We start from the raw sequence: 18122 nt of genomic DNA on the forward strand, positions 1-18122 counted from the left end.
ATAAAAATTTGCTACCACCACTATGGTGTCACACACAGGATAGATCCAGTGTGTCACAACTCACTGGAAGTAAGATTAAAGCTCCAGGAAGTCACACAGACATTACTGGCCATTCGTTTTGCCTGGGTACAACTGAACTTCACATGTGACTGTATGAGTGTGGTTCACATGCATTGAGCACATTATAACCCTTTCCCTCTGACAGAGCACCGAGCGAGGTGGCGTAGTGGTTAGTACACTGGACTCGCATTCGGGAGGACGACAGTTCAATCCCGTCTGCGGCCATCTTGGTTTAGGTTTTCCGTGATTTCCCTAAATCGCTTCAGGCAAATGCCAGGATGGTTCCTTTGAAAGGGCACAGCCGATTTCCTTCCCCATCCTTCCCTCACTCGAGCTTGCGCTCTGTCTCTAATGACCTCGTTGTCGACGGGATGTTAAACGCTAATCTCCTCCTCCCTCTGACAGAGCTGGAGTTCCTCCAGTACATTTCCATTCACCTATCACCGTTCTCTAATATTAGCCATATTTCTCCTGTCCTAACCTGTACAAAGTTCCTCAGAGTACCCAACCTTAATGGGTAAGTGTGAATGGTGAAACACACAAACCAGGTATGTTCATTCACAAATGGTGGGACATTTCTTTTTACCTCTATTGCCCTCTATTCTCAATTCTTGGAGTCTCATGTCTTGATGCTTCACAGAACTTAGCTAGAAACTTAATTTTACAATACTCGAAATGATGTACACTACGCAGTTGTTACTGTTAAGTGGCTTGTTCCACTTTTATAAGCACTCTAACTGTTATGATAGCCTGATTCAATTTCGCATTACACAGTTTGCAGAAGTAAAGGACCTCCGCATCTCCACTAGACACATCCATGACACTGATGACACTGTAACAACTCCTCACAATTCTCGCAAGACATAGTATTCCACAGTCCACAATAATAGCTTGACAATAAAGTGGAGAATGAAAATGCAGTGGCAGTATAGCTCAACAAATTAGTTCACTTGCTTTAGTATTTTATAAAGTCAATAAAATTGATTACAATCCAATGAGAAGCATTTTTGGAACCTTAACACTTTGTTATTGCATGAATATTAATCGGATGCAAACATTTATTTGAACTTGTTACATAATTTTAATCATAAGCTTACTACGCACCAACTTTTGTAACAAACTGAGACAGAAGTGTTATGATATTGCTCTCCAAGTCCACACTTTTCCTCAAACAAACATAGAGATAATCAAAATATCCACGGGTATGCTGCCGGTCTATAGTGTCCAACGGGCACAATATTTCGGCGATCAAACATGTCGCCATCATCAGGTGAACTGACGGACTGAGCTCCTGTGAACGTGCCGGCACGGAGATCCGTACGCTATGGCTGCTCAGGGGGAACTGGGTTCGGTCGCGGCGGCGGCCGATTTAAATACCCTCCGCCCGCGGCGCGCTCCCTCCGCCGTCCGCGCCCAGCGCCACGGTCGCGCGGTGGAACAGATTGCGACGGCGTCTGAGATGACGTCGGTGTGATGGCTCTGTCCGCCGTGGTCGTCACAACTATACGTCTGCTCGATTTACTCTTGATTAACCTGATCGCTGGTTCCCAAGCCTTGCTAAGATTATAGCCACAGTCACGGTTTATGAGGTCGTCATTGGTGCGAATTTCGATGGCCTCTCTAACAACGCTGTCCCAGTATCTCGACGTCTGTACCAGAATCCTCGTGCGGTCATACTCCATGGCGTGATTTTCCGACAAACAATGTTCAGCGACCGCCGACTTGCTCGGATACATCAGTCGAGTGTGCCTCTGGTGTTCACGGCATCGATCCTCGACGCTACGCATCGTCTGACCAATATACGACTTGCCACATTGGCACGGAATCTGGTACACGCCGGCCTTCCTCAAACCGAGGTCAACTTTGGCGCTCCTTACCAGTGCACGAGTTTTATTTGGAGGACAAAACACAGTTCCGACCCGGTGTTTCTTCAGAATGCGGGCGATTTTCCCCGAGAGTGCGTCTGTGTATGGAATAAATGCAGTGCCTACCTCCTCCCTCGTGACTTCATCCATCTCAACAGGTTGTGCTGCAGTGGTTGGGCGGAGAGCACGTTGAATCTGCCACTCTGAGTACCCATTTTTCGGACATAGGGCGCGCACTATCTCTGACGCAGAGAGTCTACCCCAGGAATTGGAACATCTGAGAACTGTATTCCGAAAAAATGGGTACTCAGAGTGGCAGATTCAACGTGCTCTCCGCCCAACCACTGCAGCACAACCTGTTGAGATGGATGAAGTCACGAGGGAGGAGGTAGGCACTGCATTTATTCCATACACAGGCGCACTCTCGGGGAAAATCGCCCGAATTCTGAAGAAACACCGGGTCGGAACTGTCTTTTGTCCTCCAAATAAAACTCGTGCACTGGTGGGGAGCGCCAAAGATGACCTCGGTTTGAGGAAGGCCGGCATGTACCAGATTCCGTGTCAATGTGGCAAGTCGTATATTGGTCAGACGATGCGTACCGTCGAGGATCAATGCCGTGAACACCAGAGGCACACTCGACTGATGTATCCGAGCAAGTTGGCGGTCGCTGAACATTGTTTGTCGGAAAATCACGCCATGGAGTATGACCGCACGAGGATTCTGGTACAGACGTCGAGATACTGGGACAGCGTTGTTAGAGAGGCCATCGAAATTCGCACCAATGACGACCTCATAAACCGTGACTGTGGCTATAATCTTAGCAAGGCTTGGGAACCAGCAATCAGGTTAATCAAGAGTAAATCGAGCAGACGTATAGTTGTGACGACCACGGCGGACAGAGCCATCACACCGACGTCATCTCAGACGCCGTCGCAATCTGTTCCACCGTGCGACCGTGGCGCTGGGCGCGGACGGCGGAGGGAGCGCGCCGCGGGCGGAGGGTATTTAAATCGGCCGCCGCCGCGACCGAACCCAGTTCCCTCTGAGCAGCCATAGCGTACGGATCTCCGTGCCAGCACGTTCACAGGAGCTCAGTCCGTCAGTTCACCTGATGATGGCGACATGTTTGATCGCCGAAATATTGTGCCCGTTGGACACTATAGACCGGCAGCATACCCGTGGATATTTTGATTATCAAATACGCCGGGAGAAACTCAAGAATCAAAACATAGAGATGTTAGCAACATGCAGATTGTCAATTTGGGAAGGCGACTAGCGCGAGTTTTGGTGTTCTTGTAAAGATAAGTAATTTTAGATTATAAAAACACATAGTTTAGTACTGATTATTTGACAAATAAGTGTATTAGTGTGCCTTTTAAGCATACCATTAAAGGTTTCATTTTTCTTCACATAATATAGCAGAAATCGCGAAAAGATCGTACAGTTGTATTTTCTGTTTACGTTTTGCCACGGCAAATCTATAGAATTGCGTTTATTTGTTCTTTGCCCTCTCCAGCAATTTAACTGTAGCATACCTCTTCATTATTTAACTCACATTTCCAGAAAGTAGCGTAAAGTTTAAGTTGTTGTTTCACAAACTTTGCACTGTTGTTTTTGTTTACACACAGTTGCGTATAGGCCAAATTTGTGGAACCATATTTTTGTGTTTATCTGTAGTGTAACTGACTTAGTCTTTATAAATTATTACGTGAAAAGTGCTTGACTTGCTGTAGAGTTGTTAGGTGGGGGCTTTGGTGTGACGGATGCTGTAGTTTTTTCCATGTGGGTGACTGTAGTGGTGTGGGAATGGGGGAAGTAAATGAGACTCATCAGTGTTTTTGTAGGATATAAAATAGAAAGTTAAGATACTAGAACAGGAGGGGAAAATTGCTGCCCTTCAGGCTGAGTTAGACAAAGCCAGGGGAGATCTTGACAGATTTAGGAAGGAGAAGGGTAAAGAGAGGTGGGAAGTGGCAACAGGCAACAGGAGGAACAGGCCTAAAACTTTGTCTGACAGCTTCGTGGTGAATGTGGAAAATAGATTTGACCTGTTGCTTCAGTTAGAAGCTGGTGAGCCTCAAGCAGTTGCAGGTGTAGACAGGGCACAAAAAACTTTCAGCAGCAAATTAAAAAGTAAGAATGTAGGGAAATCAGTTAAGAGAAAGAAAGTGTTGTTGTTAGATAGTTCCCATGGAAGAGGTGTTGGCCAACTTTTGCAGGATGAACTAGGATCAGAATACCAGGTCACCAGTTTTTTTAAACCTAGTGTGGGTCTGGAGCAGGTGACAGATGATTTAGGATCACTTTGCAAAGATTTCTCAAAGGAAGACACTGTGGTTATAGTGGTTGGGGCAGGGAATACCGGTAGTATTGACAGAGATCCTGGGTACAGTGTAGAGTGTGACCTGGCAAAGATTGCATCAGCATCGAAGCATACTAGTGTTGAGTTTGTATCTGTTCTTGGGTGCCATGACCGACCTCATTTGAACTCTTCTGTCAAGAGAGTTAATTTGGAGTTGGAACGCAGGCTTATGTTGGATGCAGGGTCACATGTTGGTGTGGATCCTGTTGATTCTCTCAATAGGTGGGATTATACTAGGCATGGCCTTCACCTCAACAGGAAAGGGAAGGGTAAACTGGCTGGGAAAATAGCAGGAAAGTTTAAGGGGGGAGGTGACAAAATACCACTGGTTATAGGGTTCAGAAGACCCTTTTTTAGGGTAGGGAGGACAGAAAGAAACCAAATTTTAAGAGAGGTTAGGACTGAGACAAACCTTCAGTTTTTTGAAAGAAACCAAAAAACATAATTCTAGCTTATTGCATCAGCATAAACAGCTATTGGTTAAGAATTTTCAACAGTCAACAGATATTTCAACTCTACCCAATTTTAACTCAGTCAATGTGAAATGTGAGCTATCTTTATTGCATCAAAATATTCAAGGACTGAGAAATAAAATTAATGACTTAATTATATGCATAGATGAATTAGAGTCTTCAAACCCAGCTGACATAATCTGCCTCTCTGAACATCATGTGACCACTGGTACAGAACTTTTAAGTGTTACAGGGTTTAGGTTAGCATCTCACTTTTGTAGAGCAGAAATGGAGAAAAGAAGAGTTGCCACATTCATCAGGAACTCTCATAAATTTAAGAACATAGACATTCATAAATTTTGCCTAGAACAGCATAGGGAAGCATGTTCAGCAGAAGTAGAATTTCACAATAAATCCATCATTATATTAAATGTATATCGAGCACCTGCAGGTAACTTTAATCTGTTCATAAACCACCTTGAAGCTGTACTGGCCCATTTAACAACCAAAAACAAAGAAATAGTGGTTGCTGGTGATTTCAATGTAGATTTCCATAAAGACTCTCCCAATAAGAATTTATTTGAGTTAGTAACACCATCATTCAACTTAATTCCTGCTGTAAAGTTCCCCACTTGGGTAGCCAATTGCTCACAAACAGCCATTCATAATATCTTTATAGAAAAGTCCAGTGAACAAAATTATATTAAAAAACCAACAGTCAATGGCCTCTCAGACCACGACATGCAGTTCCTTCTGTTAAATGTTACTACTGAACAGGATATAAAATCTGTTAAATCTAAGCTCAAGAGGGTAATTGGTAAGCCAAAAATTGATTATTTTAGGACAATCCTCAGAGACATTCACTGGACTGATGTTTACAGTGCTTATGGCATGAATGAAAAATATAACACTTTTGCTAATAAAGTGCTTACCTTATTTGAACACTGTTTTCCCCCAAAACTAACCAAGGTTAGAGCAAAGTCTACAAAGAAGCCATGGATTACTCAAGGAATAGGGGTATCTTGTAAAACAAAAAGAAAACTATTTGTCAATCTGAAACAGTTCTGATGTAGATGCTATAGCACATTTCAAGAAATACTGCAAAATATTAAAGACTGTAATATGGACATCAAAGCAAATATATTGCAAGGAAAAGATAGTCATATCAGATAACAAAATAAAGACAATGTGGGGTACAGTAAAGGAGGAGGCCATTAGAACCAGACATGGTGGTGGTGGTGGTGGTGGTGGGTAGTGTTTAACTTCCCGTCGACAACGAGGTCATTAGAGACAGAGCGCAAGCTCGGGTTAGGGAAGGATTGGGAAGGAAATCGGCCGTGCCCTTTCAAAGGAACCATCTTGGCATTTGCCTGAAACGATTTAGGGAAATCACGGAAAACCTAAATCAGGATGGCCGGAGACGGGATTGAACCGTCGTCCTCCCGAATGCGAGTCCAGTGTGAACCAGACATGAAGAGGGACAAATAGCATTAAGAGTAAATGATACATTGTTGACAGATGTGTGTAGTGTCGCAGAACTTTTTAACAAACATTTTATAAATGTTACTGAAAAGATGGGGTTGTCAGGTTCTGTAGATGCTGCTATGGAATACCTCAGACCAGACATTTCAAGTAACTTCCATAATATGAATTTCACCCTCACTACCCCAGCAGAAATATTGTCCATCATAAAATCTTTAAAATCAGAAACATCTAGTGGGTATGATGAAATATCAACAAAGTTAATTAAAGAATGTGATTCTGAGTTAAGTAACATATTAAGCTATCTATGTAACCAGTCGTTTATCAGTGGAATATTTCCTGGATGGTTGAAATATGCTGAAGTTAAACCACTATTTAAGAAGGCAGATAAAGAAATAGCATCAAATTTCCATCCAATTTCACTTTTGCCAGCATTCTCAAAAAGTTTTAGAAAAAGTAATGTACAGTCAGCTTTATAACCATCTTATCTCAAATAACATACTGTCGAAGTCACAGTTCAGATTTCTAAAGAGTTCTGATATTGAAAAGGCTATCTACACTTACAGTGAAAATGTGCTTAATTCATTAGACAAAAAATTGCAGGCAACTGGTATATTTTGTGATCTGTCAAAGGCATTTGACTGTGTAAATCACGATATCCTTTTAAGTAAATTAGAATAGTATGGTGTAACAGGAAATGCTGCAAAATGGTTCAAATCTTAAATCTCTGGCAGGAAAAAAAGCATGTTATTAGGAAAGAGACATGTATTAAGCTATCAGGCTGGGAGCTAATTACATGTGAGGTCCCACAAGGTTCCATTTTAGGGCCCTTACTTTTTCTTGTGTATATCTATGACCTTTCATCAGTAACATTACCAGATGCCGAGTTTGTTTTGTTTTTGCCGATGATACAAGCATTGCTATAAATAGCAAATCAAGTGTAGTCTTAGAAAGATTGGCTAATAAAATATTTGTAGACATTAATCACTGGTTCCTAGCCAATTCTTTGTCACTAAACTTTGAAAATACACACTACATGCAGTTCAGAACTTGTAAGGGGTGTCCCACGAGTATATGCCTAACATACAATGACAAGCAGATAGAAGAAGTGGACAGTGTTAAATTCTTGGGATTTCAGCTTGATAATAAATTCAACTGGGAGGTGGACACCACAGAACTGCTGAAGCGTCTTAACAAATCTCTATTTGCAATGTGAATTGTGTCAGACATAGGGGATATAAAAATGAAAAAGTTGGCATACTATGCTTACTTTCATTCCATAATGTCACATGGGATTATTTTTTGGGGTAATTCATCAAGCCAAGCTAAAGTTTTCCGGGCACAAAAATGTGCAGTAAGAGTTATATGTGGTGTGAACTCAAGAACATCCTGCAGAAGCCTGTTTAGGGAACTAGGGATACTAACTACTGCTTCCCAATATATTTATTTGTTAATGAAATTTGTCATTAAAAATATATCACTTTTTCAAACCAACAGCTAAATTCATGGAATAAATGCTGGAAATAAGAATAATCTTCACAAGGATTTAAAGTCACGTAGTCTTGTACAAAAAGGTGTGCATTATTCAGGAACACACATTTTCAATAACTTGCCAGCAGCCATAAAAAGATTAACAAACAATGAAATTCAGTTTAAGAGAAGCCTAAAGGATTTATTGGTGGCCAACTCCTTCTACTCCATTGATGAATTTCTCAGTAGAACCATCTAACTTGTGTGTGTGTGTGTGTGTGTGTGTGTGTGTGTGTGTGTGTGTATAAGTGCAATCTAACTTCTGCACTATTTCAGTGCAGTAATGTGTTTATTGTAAATAAGTATTATAGTAGTTCTATTACATGTTTATTACCTTATAAATAAATAAAACTGTTTTTATTTTAAATTTAGTGCATTAGTGTTTGTAAAATGATTCTTTCATATAGCATTCATTAAAAAAAAATGATGATCATTGTACTTGGGTCCTGTGGAATTGTACATTAGCTTATTTGTTTGCGCTGTAAATTTAGTCATGTATTATTGTTTTTCTGACATATTTTATATCCTGGAGGACCTCCTCACTATGGATCAATTGGACTGAAAGTAAATATAATCTATTACAATCTCAAAGACGGGTGTAAAGATATTTTCTGGTTTCAGAAACTACATAATGATTTAAAAAGTGGCTATGTTAGATTTTCCTGTTGTGAATGGACTGTGAATCTTAAAAGTTTTTTGGATTATGGAATATGCAGAAGATTAGTTAATTATTAAAATATATAGACTCATCCTATATTTATTTGTTGGCAATACCCCACTTTCAAGTATGGCTGCTATCTTCAAAATTATTTTACATTTTGGTAAATTATACAGAAAAGTAATTAGTGGCTTAATTAATTAATGAGAGATGCCTCCTGATTTCAGTTCACCACATTTTCTTATTAATGGAATTTGGAGTGAAGCTAATTGCATCATTGAAATCTGCATGTCCAATACAATGAGGTGACAAAAATCATGAGATACCTCCTAATATCACATTGGACGTCCTTTTGCCCTATGTACCGCAACAACTCAACATGGCCTGGACTCAACAGGTTGTTGGAAGTCTCCTGCAGAAATATTGAGGCATGCTGCCTCTACAGTTGTCCTTAATTGCAAAAGTGTTGCTGGTGCAGGACTTTGTGCAGGAATTGACCTCCTGATTATGTCACATAAATGTTCGATGGGATTCATGTTGGGCAATATGGGTGACCAAATCATTCACTCAAGTCATTCAGAATGTTCTTCAAACCAGTTACAAATGATTGTTGTCCAGTGACATGGCACATTGTCATCTAAAAAAATGAAGTTTTTTATGAATGGTTGCAAATGGTCTCCAAATAGCTGAACATAACCATTTCCAGTCAATGATCGGTTGGACCAGGGGACCCAGTCCAACCCACGTAAACACATCCCACACCATTTTTGGAGCCACCACGAGCTTCCACACTTCCTTGTTGACAACTTGGATCAATGGCTTCATGCAGTCTGCAACACACTCAGACCCTGCCATCAGCTCTTACCTACTGAAATTAGTACTCATATGATCAGGACATAGTTTTCCAGTCGTGTAGGGTCCAACCGACATGGTCACAAGCCCAGGAGAGGTGTTGCAGATGATGATGTGCTGTTAGCAAAGGCACTTGTGTTGGTTGTCTGCTTCCATAGTCCATTAACGCCAAATTTCAGAACACTGTCGTAATGGGTAAATTCATTGTACATCCCACACCGATTTCCGTGGTTATTTAATGCAGTATTGCATATTTGTTAGGACTGACAACTCTATGCAAAACGCCACTGCCATTGGTTGTTAAGTGATGTATGTCAGCCCCTGCATTGTCTGTGATAAGTGGTAATGTGTGAAATTTGGTATTCTCACCACACTCTTGTTACTGCAGATCTCGGAATATCGAATTTCCTAATGATTTCTTATATTGAATGTCCAATGCATCCAGCTCCAACTTCCATTCTATGTTCAAAATCTGTTCAAAATCACCTGAGTACAAATGACAGCTCTGCCAATTCATTGCCCTTTTATACCTTATATATGCGATACTACTGCCATCTGTATATGTGCATGTTGCTATTGCATGACTTATATCACCTAGTGTATAACCAACTGAATAAGAACTTTAACTGGAATGCAGTTTATATAACATTTTGACATATTCAAGTACATGCAACTTCTTATGTAAATAACTGTATTGAAAAAATCTACTCACCAAACCATGCCAGGGAACACATACACCAAAAGGTTTAACTTATGCAAGCTTTCACAGCCAGTGGCTCCTTCTTCTGGTGGGAGAGTTGAAAGAGAAGGAAGAGGGATGAAGAAAAAGGACTGGAGAGGTTTAGCAAAAGGGGTCCAGTTTGGAAAAGTCACCCGAAACCTCAAGTCATGGGCGACTTACCGGATGGGTTGAGGAGGAAAGACTGATTGCTGGGAACTGTACTGGATGAGATTTGAAAACCTGACAGCTTAAAGGTGGAAGACAGGGTAATATGCAAGACAGGGAGTTCTACTAAAACATCATGCACAAGTTAATAACAGTGAAAAGCTAAGTGCATTGTGTGTAATGGAGGTGGGAGGAGAGACTGTGAAAAATAGACAGGTCAGAAAATGAAAGATGTAGAAAACTAAAATGGCATGAAGAAAGGAGTAGTTTCTGTGAAGAAATGCTGAGATGGAAGGATCTATTGCAGATTAAGGCCAGGTGTGTGGTGAGAACCAAGGAGATGTTGTAGCGCTAGTTCCCACCTGTGGAGTTCTGGGAAACTGGTTTCTGAGGGAAGAATCCAGACAGCGCAGATGTCATGACAGACATGCTGTAGAGCATGCTCTGCAACATAATAGTGTGTGTTGCTGGTATATACCTCTGCCTATGCCCATTCATTCTGGCTGATAACTGGGTGGTAATCAAGCTGATGTAAAAGGCCAAACAGTGTTTACATAACACCTGGTATATGACATGTGTCATTTCACAGGTGGCTCTCCCTTTGATAGTATATTTTGCCAGTTACAAAGTTGGTATAAGTATGAAGATGAAAGAACAGATACCATTGATGACTGTGCAGCTTCTCTAGAATGAAATGATAATTAAATCAAAACCCTTAGCTGCCGACAGGTGTTGTTAATAGCTGAAAATGTGTTCCCCAACCGGGACTCGAACCCAGGATCTCCTGCTTACATGGCAGACGCTCTATCCATCTGAGCCACCGAGAGCACAGAGGATAGTGTGACTGCAGGGACTTACCCCTTGCACGCTTCCTGTGAGATCCACATTCCCAACTGTCCACAACCTACATTTGTAGTGTTCCTAATAGATATTTGCCCATTCACTCATTACTCATGCCAGACTAAGCTGTTGAGTTCCGTAAGAGTTCTTGTGATGGATGCTTCACGGTATGGCTCATAGATATCCCAATGGATCTGAACGGCCTATTGATTATGCTTCAAAAACACTGACTTCTCGCATTCAGGAGGACGACGGTTCAATCCCGTTTCCGGCCATCCTGATTTAGGTTTTCCGTGATTTCCCTAAATCGTTTCAGGCAAATGCTGGGATGGTTCCTTTGAAAGGGCACGGCCGATTTCCTTCCCAATTTTCCCTAACCCGAGCTTACGCTCCGTCTCTAATGACCTCGTTGTCGACGGGACGTTAAACACTAACCACCACCACCACCACTGACTTCTGCTCAGACTAGGTACTCTCAGATAGAAGTGCAAGCTTTGGACATTCTATATGATGTGAAGAAACTCCTTGTTTTTCTCTATGGTAGCAAATCCGCTTGGTCACTTGGGCTCTTTTCCTTTCATCTTACAGTTACGAGATTCATTTCCACCTATGAGTCAACATGTAAATGCTGATTCTTTGCTCCACCTGATGTCCAGTCTGGAACCAGGATTTGATCAGGAGAAATTACTTTGTTTACACATTGATGTTGCCATACAGCGGAGGGTTGATGGTTTTCCTGTAGCACACAAATCATGATCACATTTTGTGGAAGTCATAACATTTGTACAGCATTGTTGGCCAGATTCACCACCTTCTTGTGTATCTGACCCTCTCCTTAATTATTACATCTTTTGACATCAATTCTCTGTTGTGGATGGTGTTCTGCTATTAGACATCGATCACACAGCCCTTGGGTAGTGATCCCCCAAGTGCTTCATTTGGAGGTTCTCTGTTTATTACCTGTAAATCATTGTGGTGTATCACACATAAAAGTGTTGGCCTGTGAACATGTGTTTTGGCCCAGCTTGGATGGTGATATTACCCACCTCGCTGCCTGCTGTTCACAGTGTGTGACTCACCAAATGGTTCTTTAGGCATCCTTGTCTCCTTGGCTGATGTTGTCACATGCAAAGGGTGTATACATCTGGAGTTCCCTGGCCCCTTTCTTAACACTTATTGGCTCTTGGTTATTGACGCTTATTTTCATTTTCCATATATTGTTCATTGTGTATCCATATCCACAACTGCTACCGTCACAGCCTTGTCCAAAATTTTTTCACTCAAAGGCTCGCCCATTATGTTAGTGTCCGATAATGATCCACAATTTTCATTACAAGAGTTTGCAGCATTTTGTGATTCCCGTGCTTCCATCACATCTTTGCTCCACCATTCCATCCACAATCTAATGGTGAGGCTGATGCCTAGTGAGAATGTGCAAAACTAACTTGTAAGATGAAAAAGTATGCTGGCAACTCTTCATCCAACATTGTCATTGGTTTCTCTCCTCGTACCATCTCATGCCACTCGGCGAGAAGATCCTAGTGGAGCTATTCCACAGGCACCAGCCGAGGACACTGCTACAACTCCTGCATCCTCCATGTGGACATCAACCCATGCAACTAATGTACCTCTTACAGCTGGGTGTGGCTGTCTGCGTGCACGGTTTTGGGTGTCGGCCTAAATGGGTTCCAGCTAACATCACCAAATGTCGGGAGTGGCATCTCTGTGACAACCACATGGAGGACAGCCTCTGCTCAAGGTGATAATATGAACCTTCGTGTTGATGGCTGGGTGCCTCCTGATGTCACACCATTGCTTCTGAGTCCATCCTCATCAGGCATCACATCAACTGCTGCTGCCAGTTCTTCACTCCTGTGGGGGCAAGGGCATCTGTTCTCGGTGCCCAAACCAGCAGTTCCTCTATTGCTTTTCACACCATCTCAGGGATTTTTCACCTGTTACAGAGCAACTGCTGATGCCAGTCTCATCAGCACCATGAACGCTGTCAACAGAACTGATACATGAGGTTGTCATGTAAACAGCTCTGACATTGCCAGTGTTGCCATCTGGTTTGACAGAGGAAGGTGGGCACAGAACGTATCCATGGCCGAAGCATTTCAGACTGTACAGTTCCGTTGCAGCACACCACCTTATCCAGAGCCCAGATGATGAGGAGGACAGCATGGATGTCTCAAAAATCCTGGGTCTTCCTAATAGAGGTTGAATGAAGCTACATGTGCATGTACTTTCAAAAGGCCACGCATGCGGCAGTGCTATGTCATCCATAGAGGGTGCCTCAGACTTGTGTGTGTTTGTGTCTGTGCGCACACGCATATGTGTGAGACAGAGAGAGAGAGAGAGAGAGAGAGAGAGAGAGAGAGAGGTGTCAGTGTCAGAGCCTGCCATGGGTCCCAGTCTGTTTAAGGCTAACCAAACTACGCTCGGCCTCAATTTTCTATGTGTATTGCTGAAGCTCTTTGTGTACATAATTGATTCTTTCTGAATGTTATTAAATACTGTGTTGAACTTGTTAATGCTTCTGTGGAACAAAGTTGTATTCTGTCTCCTGGGCTTGTTGTACTTACAGCTAATTACAACTGCACCACTCTTACCCTATTGAAACTGCCTACATGCCTCTGGATATGCCGTGATTGGTCACATCTGTAACACTTTACATAAGTGGACAACACTCCTCACTTGTCCCACACTCCTGTTGCTACATCAGTTTCTTCAGAACCTGAAGCCAATCTGACAGCAGGGCACAGGTCTTTCAGGGTACCAGGGTACTCATCTGAACCTGTCTATACATATCAGGTGACAACCACACCTGATAGATGTCAGGTGCCCTATGTTCAACTTGTTGGAGTATAATCTTATTTTCCTCATCATTCTCCCCAAATCCATAACTTTGAACATTAATCTTGCATGTTTTGCCTGTGAAACCTTCCACCGACTCACTGTGTCTCTTCATCACACTATTTCACTGCTTGTGTAAAAATCTCACTCTGTAGCAGACCTACCTTTAACTCCTTAAACCCCATTGCATTCTTCAACCTCTCTGGACATCTGACAACTTCTTTTGCCTTCCCAACTGGCCATAATTTTGTTTTTTGTAGCAACTAATCACATGATCACTCTCCCAACTTTGCCAATGAGTCCAGGTTATTTAAAAAAGAGCTTATGCCCTCAGTTGACTTTCCAGAAAAGGGGATAATTGGGTTGGCAACAGGCGGAGCTATCTGAAGATCAGACTCTCTGCCTAATGATAACTGAGCGTGTGTAACCTCAATCCACCTTTGTCCTCTTTCAGTGCTGCTTCATTAAGTAAAAACTGCATTGACTTCATTAAGTAAAAACTGCATTGTGGCCTGGTGTTCTGGACACCAAATACACAATAAGTTACAACACAGTATCAAATTGCACCAACTCATTCACTTAGAATTACTACACAACAACTTATACTCTATGCTTCATCATTAACCTCCTAGATATAGTACACTGCCTAGCAGTATGGCAGGGAAGGCACATAAAATGTTCTGCTGATACTTATTCTACACAAGGTGCTCTGTTGCCTAGCAGGTTGCATTGAGAACACCCTCACTGGCTGCAAATATTTGTTCCTGCAGTTCCCACAAAACTGCGACATGTCAGCATGTTCCAATAATTTGACTAATGTAACCTTCAAGTTCCGATGTAGTTCCCACCTACACCCCATATCCTCATCACACACAAGTAGAATCAGCAGTTCGCTCACTCACCCCACTCTGTGATGACACTGTAAGCTGCAGCTGTAATGTTATGCTTCATGATGGTTGAACCTTCTGATGTCCAAAAAAGTCAACAAGAGCACTTCTGACACAAACTGAACCAGATCCAGGGTGTACGGCCACTTCTGTGTTGGATTGGGTCATGGCAATGGATTGTAGTGAGGGAGCAGGCCATTAACACAATTGAGGAGAACACAACAAGTGCCCTGACCTGATTTCCTAGAAACTTCATTCAGAGCAAGAGGGGTCAAAAATAAACAAACACATGTCTTGGCTTATCTGTAGAGACTTGACCATTTCTGAGAAATGGCAGTCAAAGTTTTTTAGGTACTTTATGTGGCAATAGTGAGCAGATTGTTCAGCTGAAGGGTGGCTCACTGGCTAGCATTGTGGTTTCACACTTTTCCATCCCATGTTCGAGACCTGATTATAATTTTTATTTTTGTTTTTCATTTATCCGCCCATGTGCATAAAAAAAATAAAAAAAAACATTCAGGAATGTTTTGCAGTGTACACTGAAATGATATTGTCCTTATTCATCTATTAGATGTATGTCTGGTGAATGAAGTTTTAAAAAAGTAATCAATAAATGAATGAAAAAATTATTTGAAATTGCTTTCGGTAAAATTCTTCTAGTGGATCCTGATTCATAATGAACTGTATGAGCCAGTTTTCAGTAAATTGATCCTTCATGTAGTGTTTGTTGTGAAATTGTGGCAATGCTTGAAATCTTCAGCATGTTCACAATGTTTCTTTCCTGAGCGATATTCATTCAAAGAAATGTCACTGTGGCAAATCCACCTTCACACGATGCTCTTGGTGTTCGGAATTTCTACTTTTAGAATGTTTCTACAATTGGTATCATCTGAGGTAATGCACCAAATGTTCCTGTAGAATAAACACAAGAATAAAATATAAGAATTAATAAAAGATTGAAATATAAGAATATGAGAATTTAAAAAGATTTTAGCCCCTGAAAATACTATGCACAAATGTATTATGTAATAAATGTATGACACTTAGTGTGAAACCCAGCTGTAATTTTACAGTTAATATAACACCCTTGTATCTCCTAACGTGATGAGTATCTTTCATGTAATAACATTCTATGGACATGGGTAGGTAAGTGAAAAAAATGAAAGAAATAAAAACAATAACAAGGTTTTGAACTCGGGGTGCAGAAATGAGAGACTGTGACGCTAGCCACTGTGCCATCTTTTCAGCTGAGGTAATCATGTGCTAAAAGACATCTAAATTATGTCAAAAACTTTGACTGTTGTTTTCTCAGAAATGGTATAATATCTATGGATAAGTGGAGACACATGTTTGCTTATTCTGACTTATCTTCCAGTGAACAAATTTTCTGAGATATCAGATTAGGGCACTTGCTGTGTTCTCCTCACTAGACTAACTTCATCAAAAGTCAAAAAATTTTATTAACACTCATGTAACTACACTCACAGCATCTCAGAGGAGGCAGCCGGTGGGAACACATTAGCCATGTCTGAAAGAGAATAGCAAGAGTGGGTGACATCTCATGTAGAAACTGATAGATGCACTCACTAATGAGTAACTGTAAATTAAAAAAAGTAATCAGAATAATGAGCAGAATTAAACCTAAGGTGTGTTCCTTGTCAAAAGTATCTTAAGTGAGTATGACACCAGAGAGAATATAGACCTTACAATACTAGGAGCAAACTGGACTTAGATATACAGAGACATTGACTCACAAAGTCTGCCAACTCACATACAATAACATGCTTAAAACTTTTTAATAAATTTCCACTATCTTCTTGGTCACTGCCATATCAAAATCTGCCAACTCACATACAATAACATGCTTAAAACTTTTTAATAAATTTCCACTATCTTCTTGGTCATTGCCCTATAATATGTTAAAAGTTCAGATTTATGACTGGTTACTCAAACACCCATTGTACAATATAGCTGAACTATTTCAAATAAACATTATTGAAATTAGTTTTTAAGAATATTTCTGAAATAATTGGGGTTAAATTGTAAGAACTTCAATGTAAAAATTATTCTTAATTATACATATTATACAATGTCCAGACCTATTCTGCTGTAAGTGGTCAATGGTGAATAAAGTGAAAGCTCCAGAACGTTTTTGAGGAATTACAACAGATAATTTATCTTGTTAATACTGGTCATAATGACAACTTATACACTATAAACATTCAATCAGTTGCTATGGAACATTTATTGTTGGTAGCTTTTTATTATACAGGGTGTTACAAAAAGGTATGGCCAAACTTTCAAGAAACATTTCTCACACACAAAGAAAGAAAATATGTTATGTGGACATGTGTCCGGAAACGCTTACTTTCCATGTTAGAGCTCATTTTGTTACTTCTCTTCAAATCACATTAATCATGGAATGGAAACACACAGCAAAAGAACGTACCAGCATGACTTCAAACACTTTTTTACAGGAAATGTTCAAAATGTCCTCCGTTAGCATGCATCCACCCTCCGTTGCATGGAATCCCTGATGCGTTGATGCAGCCCTGGAGAATGGCGTATCGTATCACAGCCATCCACAATACAAGCACGAAGAGTCTCTACATTTGGTACCGGGATTGCATAGACAAGAGCTTTCAAATGCTCCCATAAATGAAAGTCAAGAGGGTTGAGGTCAGGAGAGAGTGGAGGCCATGGAATTAGTCAGCCTCTACCAATCCATCGGTCACCGAATCTGTTGTTGAGAAGCATACGAACACTTCGACTGAAATGTGCAGGAGCTCCATCGTGCATGAACCACATGTTGTGTCGTACTTGTAAAGGCACATGTTCTAGCAGCACAGGTAGAGTATCACGTATGAAATCATGATAACATGGCAGTGAATCGAGGAAGTACAGTACATACTGACGAAACTAAAATGAGCTCTAACATGGAAATTAAGCATTTCAGGACACATGTCCACATAATATCTTTTCTTTATTTGTGTGTGAGGAATGTTTCCTGAAAGTTTGGCCGTACCTTTTTGTTACACCCTGTATAACATAAAAATTATTATGCTTCCTAGTTGGCGCATGATTTTTGGATATTAGACTGAGTTCAGGCACAATTACCCAGCTAACTTTTTCACTGTTGTCAGCTATAGGAATATTCATTTACATTATTTAATGTTTATTGCTTCAAAAGTGAATAATTTGACACTTTACTGATGAAGTGGAAGTGTCAAGAACAGAAAAACCATTTACTTTCTCTATGGAAAGACTATCGGAACATGGTATCATCTAAATGATTTAGAGTGTTTGGTGGATAAACTAACTGATTAACATCAAGACCCACAATTTGTCTAGTTTCTTGGTTCTTTCTTCCTTTTTTTGTTTTTGTTTTCTT

At 40.9% G+C, this 18122-nt stretch overlaps 1 protein-coding gene across 1 annotated transcript in view; it reads left to right on the top strand.

The window, feature by feature from the left end:
- Window positions 1–18122, top strand: part of LOC124775795 (protein CFAP210) — a 183414-nt gene that overhangs the window by 119933 nt on the left and 45359 nt on the right. The gene's annotated exons all lie outside the window — the stretch shown is intronic.

Source organism: Schistocerca piceifrons, chromosome 2, assembly GCF_021461385.2.
Source record: "Schistocerca piceifrons isolate TAMUIC-IGC-003096 chromosome 2, iqSchPice1.1, whole genome shotgun sequence".
In the NCBI taxonomy this organism is placed as follows: Eukaryota; Metazoa; Arthropoda; class Insecta; order Orthoptera; family Acrididae; genus Schistocerca; species Schistocerca piceifrons.